The following is a 6,338-nucleotide window of genomic DNA, read 5'->3' as shown; positions in this document are numbered from 1 at the left end:
CAGGAGCTGCCTCTAGCGTCACCCCCGGGGGGGGGGGGGGGGCGGGGGGAGGGGCCCTGCGGCGGCTCCCCCTTCTGGCTCTGGATGGAAATCAGGTCACCTCTGACCTTCAAGAGAAGAAGTGCCAGAGTCAGCCAGAGCCCCTGGAACAGAGTGGAGGGCGCCGAACGTTTAGCCCTCTGACAGAGCAGTCGTCCTCTCCGGCGCCCGAGCGAGATGCTGGGTGACCGAGGCGGTCCCTACCCCCACGGAGCCTTCCCGGTTTCCTTTCCCTTATCCCCATCCCCTCCCCCCCCCCGCCCCGTCCCCGTGGGGCTTCCTCCACATGGGAGAAGGTGTTTTTTCCCACTGCGGAATCCATCCAAACCTAGAGAGGGAGACGAATTTAGCACCAGTATCAATCATCCCCCCGAGCTCGAAGTCCGCACGGCCCGTTGGGCACCCGGCGGTCGAATCGCATGAAACCAAGACAATATTACCGACTGGAAAAAAAAGACAACTTCCCGCTTGAAAAAGAAAAATAAAGCCATGAAAGCCGCAGCCCTACCGCCTCCAGGTCTCTCGGAAAAAAGGGGGGGGGGGGGGGGGAACGAGGAAACGTCACCGGACCGTTCCCCTGGGCGTATCGGTGACCTTCCCCGACTCCCGGGGTCCTTGTCGGAACGGGGAACTGGAAGGAAAAGGGAAAGGAATAGGAGAAGGGAGGTGTTTTTAAACACTGAGATACTGGAAAAAATGGAGCGGGACAGGGAGTGACTTTATAAACAAAATGTTTCTAGGCTCCCTCTTCGGCTTTGGTGCTTTTCCTCAGTGAACCTGCTCTGTAGTGTTTTCTGCTCTTTCCTGAGGCTGAGGAGGCAAGAATGGTGTTCAGGGTCGGGGAGCCATTCACCCCACTTTCAGTCAAACGTTTCAGCTCTCAGCCGCCATCGATACGGCACCGTACGCCTTCAAAAATGCCATCTTTATTTCCATTGCTCACCCTCCGCCTACGACCGCCGAGGCCCCGGGGCTTGGAAGCGGAGCCGTATTTCCGGGGGTCTGGGAGGGGAACCCATTGATTCCCCAACAGGGGAGGGGGCCAAAGGTCACTCTAACCCACGCTGGGTTCTGTGGCTATCTGCCCAAGGGAATGGCACTGTAATGGCATCTTAACGTGACATCGTGTAACCGGCTTGATGCAGATATGCCACTTCTCAGTATTCGAGAGGACCATCAGCATCCGCTCTCCAACGGGCAGTCTGGGGAAAGTCAGAGAGATGACGTGCCCCATCCTCCCAAGAGCTGGCCGACCCGGCGAAAGAATCGAAGCCACTCTCTGAGTCCCCAGGACGGTGACGGAAAGGATTTCGAAACATTGAATGTTCAGTGAAGCACAATATAGATAGTAAATACCAGGCATCCATGACAGCACCGATAGCTCTCGTTTACTTGGCTCACTCTAGCCCTTTGGCCGGCAACCACCACACCTCCCCTTCACCTCTATTCTTAGAAGGGTGACACCCAAAGAGTGAAGATAAACTGAATGGGTGGGGACTCGGTTCTGGTAAAAGAAAAACTGCTGGATCGGCCATTCCAGTACAAAAATTATTTTGTGGCCATCATGGTCGGGGGCTGAAGTGTGACGCTGCCCTTTCGCTGGTGGTAGAGTTCTCCGCCTCCCCATAAATACAGGCTCCGGGCTGGACGTCGCCTTCATGGCATCCGTCCCCGCCTTGGGCCGGCCCGTGCTCTGGTCGTCTCTCGTTGACGATGGTGTCCGTTAGGTGCTTCCGATGTGTCAGGCACCGTTCTGAGCGCCGGGGTAGAAACAAGGTGATCAGGATGGACACAGTCCATGTCCCACGTGGGGCTCACGGTCTTGATGGCCATTTTACGGATGAAGGAACCGAGGCACAGAACGATGAAGAGACCCAAGGTCACACAGCAGACAAGGGGTGGAAGTGGGATTAGAACCTAGGTCCTTCAGACTCCCAGGCTCTTCTTCTCTTCCCCTCCCCCTACTATCCCTTCCCCTCTGCCCCCCTCACCAGCCCTACTCGCCCCCATTTCCTCCCTGCCGCTCTGCAACACCTGCTCACCATTCTAGTAGAATTCAGTTCTTCCATTCACCTCTGCCAACCCCTCTTTCCCTGGGCTACTGGGAGCTCTTATCTGCTGGTAATCAGCCATTTGCAGACTGATTGATTGTCTCTGCTGTCAGCTGCTGATTGCCCAGGAGGGATGGCCAGGTCCCGGGGCACTACCGGCCCTAATCTCTGAACCACAGGGTGACTCCGAGGGCCAACCCGAGAGGCACGTCAAGCCCTGGATAATCAATCCCCAAAGAGCCAGCTCTGAACTGTGGTCCTTAGGTGGGCAGGGGGTGGCCCATTTCAGACCGGACCATTTCCCCAGGTCCAGAGACCGCTGGCATCTTTACAGAAATTACCACCAGCCCGGGCTTGGGAGTCGCAGGTCACCTGTCAGCTGTGTGCTGTGTGACTGTGGGCAAGTCACTTAACTTCTCCGTGCCTCGGTTACCTCATCCGTAAAATGAGGATTAACCGTGAGCCTCGCGTGGGACCACCTGATGACCCTGTATCTATCCCAGCGCTTGGAACGGTGCTCTGCACATAGTAAGTGCTTAACAAATACCAACATTATCTGGGCCCAAGTAGCTGGGGCTGCCCTAGAGGAGCCAGTTGAAGTCGGGTTATCCCAAGACTCGCGATGAGCCAATCAGAATTTGGAACGGGGCCCAGGCGGGCATGGGACTTGACAGGGTCTACTGTCTGAGCAGCTCAGGCCCCTTGGATCCGGGCCACCCCCGAACCCATCCAAATGCTACCCAGTCCCGGAGACCTCCAAACCCGCCTTAAGGATCGGAGGACCCCCGGAGGCTCTGCTTCTCTGTCTGGGAGGTGCTACTCAGGTTGTGGGTAATCTGCCAGCCCGATGAAAACTTCGGCAATGGCTTATTTTATTCTCTCCAGGGCCAAAATCACTCCCGGAGACTGGCACAAACCAAACGGAAGTACATTCGATTTCGGCCGCGGAACAGAAAACCAGTCTCCCTCCCTGGGCTTTCGGGGGCGGACAATGGTGCTCTACTGGCGGACGATGTCTGGTGCCCATTTTCCATCTCAAAATGTGTGCTAGACACCTCTGGAGGTAGAGAGCTAGCTGTACGTGCCACTTCATCCGGTAAGACGGGCGCATACTGAATTAGGTATTAATGGGATATGATAAGTAGCGTGGCTCGGTGGAAAGAGCCCGGGCTTGGGAGTCTGAGGTCTTGGGTTCGAATTCCCGCTCTGCCACTTGTCAGCTGCGTGACTGCGGGCAAGTCACTTAACTTCTTTGCGCCTCAGTTACCTCATCTGTAAAACGGGGATTAACTGTGAGCCCCACCTGGGACAACCTGATTCCCCTGTATCTACCCCAGCGCCTAGAACAGTGCTCTGCGCACGGTAAGCGCTTAACAGATACCAACATTATAAGTGCTTACGACGTACCAGGCCCTGTACTAAGCACCGGGGTGGATACGAGCTGATCGGGTTGGACGCAGTCCATGTCCCACGGGGGGCTCGCAGTCTCAATCCAAATTTTATAGATGAGGTAACTGAGACATATAGAAGTAAGGGATTTGGCCGAGATCGCACGGCGGACGGTGGTGGAGCCGGGATTAGAATGCAGGTCCTTCTGACTCCCAGGCTCGTGCTTCATCCACTAGGCCAAGCTGTAAGATCCTCGTGGACGGGGATTGCATTTACAATCAGTTGCATTTTTACAACTGATTGTAATTGACTGTAATTGATTGTAAATCGTTTTTTACAAAATGCGATTTTACAATTGCATTTACTTGCCACGTCCTTAGCGCGGCGCACTGCACGCAGTAAGTGCTCAGTAAATGCCACCGGTCGATTGGTGAGCCCCAGACGGGATTAGGAGTCGAGAGGCTTGGATTTCGATCGTCGTCACCCTCCTCAACAAATACTTCCCGAGCGCTTCGGGGCCCTACCGGCTTCCAGAGGGCTAGCCCGTCCTCCCGTCCGCTGGGCTGCGGTGTGCGAAACGTCGGAGGCCCTAGCGAGGAGAGCAACGGTGAAGTCTGCCTCCGTGGGGCTCGGCTTACCCTGGAGCCCGGCGTAGGGCTGGGGAAGATGAGGTGCAGTCTTTGCGAAGCAGCTCGCTGGGAGTTCTAAATAAAGGGTAACATGGAAACATCCAGACCGCAGAAGATCTCATCATAGCAACGGCCAGCGGACAATAACAGCCAGGAAATAACAGTTAGCCCACCGGTCTAGGCTGGGTTAAGCCGGTCAGGCTCATGGGCCCCTGAAGCTTCCCAGGGTGAATCTCGATCCCACCGTCCCCCGCCCCGACCCTAGGTCAGACAAGTCCCATTCAATCACTGAAGCGACATTCACTCACAACGCTCTGGGGCAGGCGGAGGTCGAAGGTGGGATGGCTAAAGGATTTTTTTAAAGAGAAGAAATCATTCCTCTTCTTTCCCTCTTCCTCTCCTAGTCTTCCCTGCCTTTTCCTCCTCTCTGACGCTCACAACCTCTTGGACTTTCCTACTCCAACCTCCCAGCACAGGTAGGGCAAGGGCTGCTGGATGTTGAATGAGTCAGACCACGGATGGCTCAAGGTGCCATCCGAGGAGGAGCCTTGAAGAGGGATTGTAATGGAGCTGGGTTCCTAGTGGCGCCCTACCTAATAATAATAATGTTGGTATTTGTTAAGCGCTTACTATGCGCAGAGCGCTGTTCTAAGCGCTGGGGGAGACACAGGGTCATCAGGTGGTCCCACGGGAGGCTCACGGTTTCCATCCCCATTTTACAGATGAGGTAACTGAGGCCCCGAGAAGTGAAGTGACTTGCCCACAGTCACACAGCTGCCAAGTACCAGAGGATTCGAACCCATGACCTCTGACTCCCAAGCCCGGGCTCTTTCCACTGAGCCACGCTGATTCCCTACCAGACTCTAGACTATGGGTAGGGAATGAGTCTGTTATATTGTTCTGTTGTCCTCTCCCAAGCACTTAGTACAGCACGCTGCACACAGTAAGCGCTCAATAAATACAATTGACTGATTGATTACCACTGCCTCCAGTAGCCCAGAGGGGTGGGGCCCGTTTCCAACCACGCGGGCTCGGCCTTAACCCTCTCCCTCCCCGCCGCGAACGTAACTGTGGCCTCTCCAGTCCTTTCAGTGAGCAGACTTGGAGTTAGGCATTTGCGTCATTCACACTTTGGGGAGCTAACGAGATGAGATCTCAAGTGTTTAAATGGGGAAGAAGCTGTGAGCCTGCTGGGTGGAGGTGCTGGGATCTCGCTGGCGGCTGCATAATTGCCCACCGTCACCGGTGCGCCGTGATCCCCAGGCCAGAGAAGTGGCACAGCAGCTGGGGGAATTGGGAAACTGATTGTTAACTAATGGAGCGTCATAGGTTTCAAGTCTCTGAGTGGAAAAATCTAAATGTCCTCCAGCTGGGTGATTCCATAGTCATTCATATTCATTAAGCACTTACCGTGTGCGGAGGACTGTACTAAGCGCTTGGGAAAGCACCGTGCAACAATAGAGGGTCGCAATCCCTGTCCACGATCCTATCTTGTGCGCTATTTGCAAATGCTTTTATCCATCTGTCTACAGAATTGGAATGTAAACCCTGTGAGGGCAGGGAATGTGTGTCTTACCACCGTACTCTGCGCTTGGTCCAGTGTTTTGCACCCGGTAGGTTCTCGGTAAATATCGCCGATCGACTCTTCACCCCTCTCCTACTACAGCCCGGTCCCCTCATCTCGCCTGCCGTGAACACCTTGCTCCTGCCTGGGATTCCCTAATAATGACGACGGTACTTGTTAAGCACTTACTAACGTGCCGAGCACTGGTCTACGCTCTGATGGTAGCGACGAGTTAATCAGGTTGGACACAGTCCCTGTCCCACCTGGGGCTCACAGTCTTAATCCCCATTTAGAGAAGCAGCGTGGCTCAGTGGAAAGAGCCCGGGCTTGGGAGTCAGAGGTCACGAGTTCGAATCCCAGCTCTGCCACTTGGCAGCAGTGTGACTGTGGGCAAGTCACTTCACTTCTCTGGGCCTCAGCTGCCTCTTCTGTAAAATGCGGATTGAGACTGTGAGCCTCATGTGGGACAACCTGATGGATGACCCTGTATCTACCCCAGCGCTTAGAACAGTGCTCTGCACATAGAAAGCGCTTAACAAATACCAACATTATTATTATATTACAGATGAGGTAACTGAGGCTTAGTGAACCTAAGTGACTTTCCCAAGGCGACACAGCAGACATGTGGCAGACAGAATTAGAGTGCAGGTCCTTCTGCTTCCCAGA

The sequence above is a fragment of the Ornithorhynchus anatinus genome, chromosome 7, assembly GCF_004115215.2.
Source record: "Ornithorhynchus anatinus isolate Pmale09 chromosome 7, mOrnAna1.pri.v4, whole genome shotgun sequence".
Lineage (NCBI taxonomy): Eukaryota > Metazoa > Chordata > Mammalia > Monotremata > Ornithorhynchidae > Ornithorhynchus > Ornithorhynchus anatinus.
The sequence above is the reverse complement of the archived record's forward strand: the minus strand, read 5'-3'. Positions refer to the sequence as shown.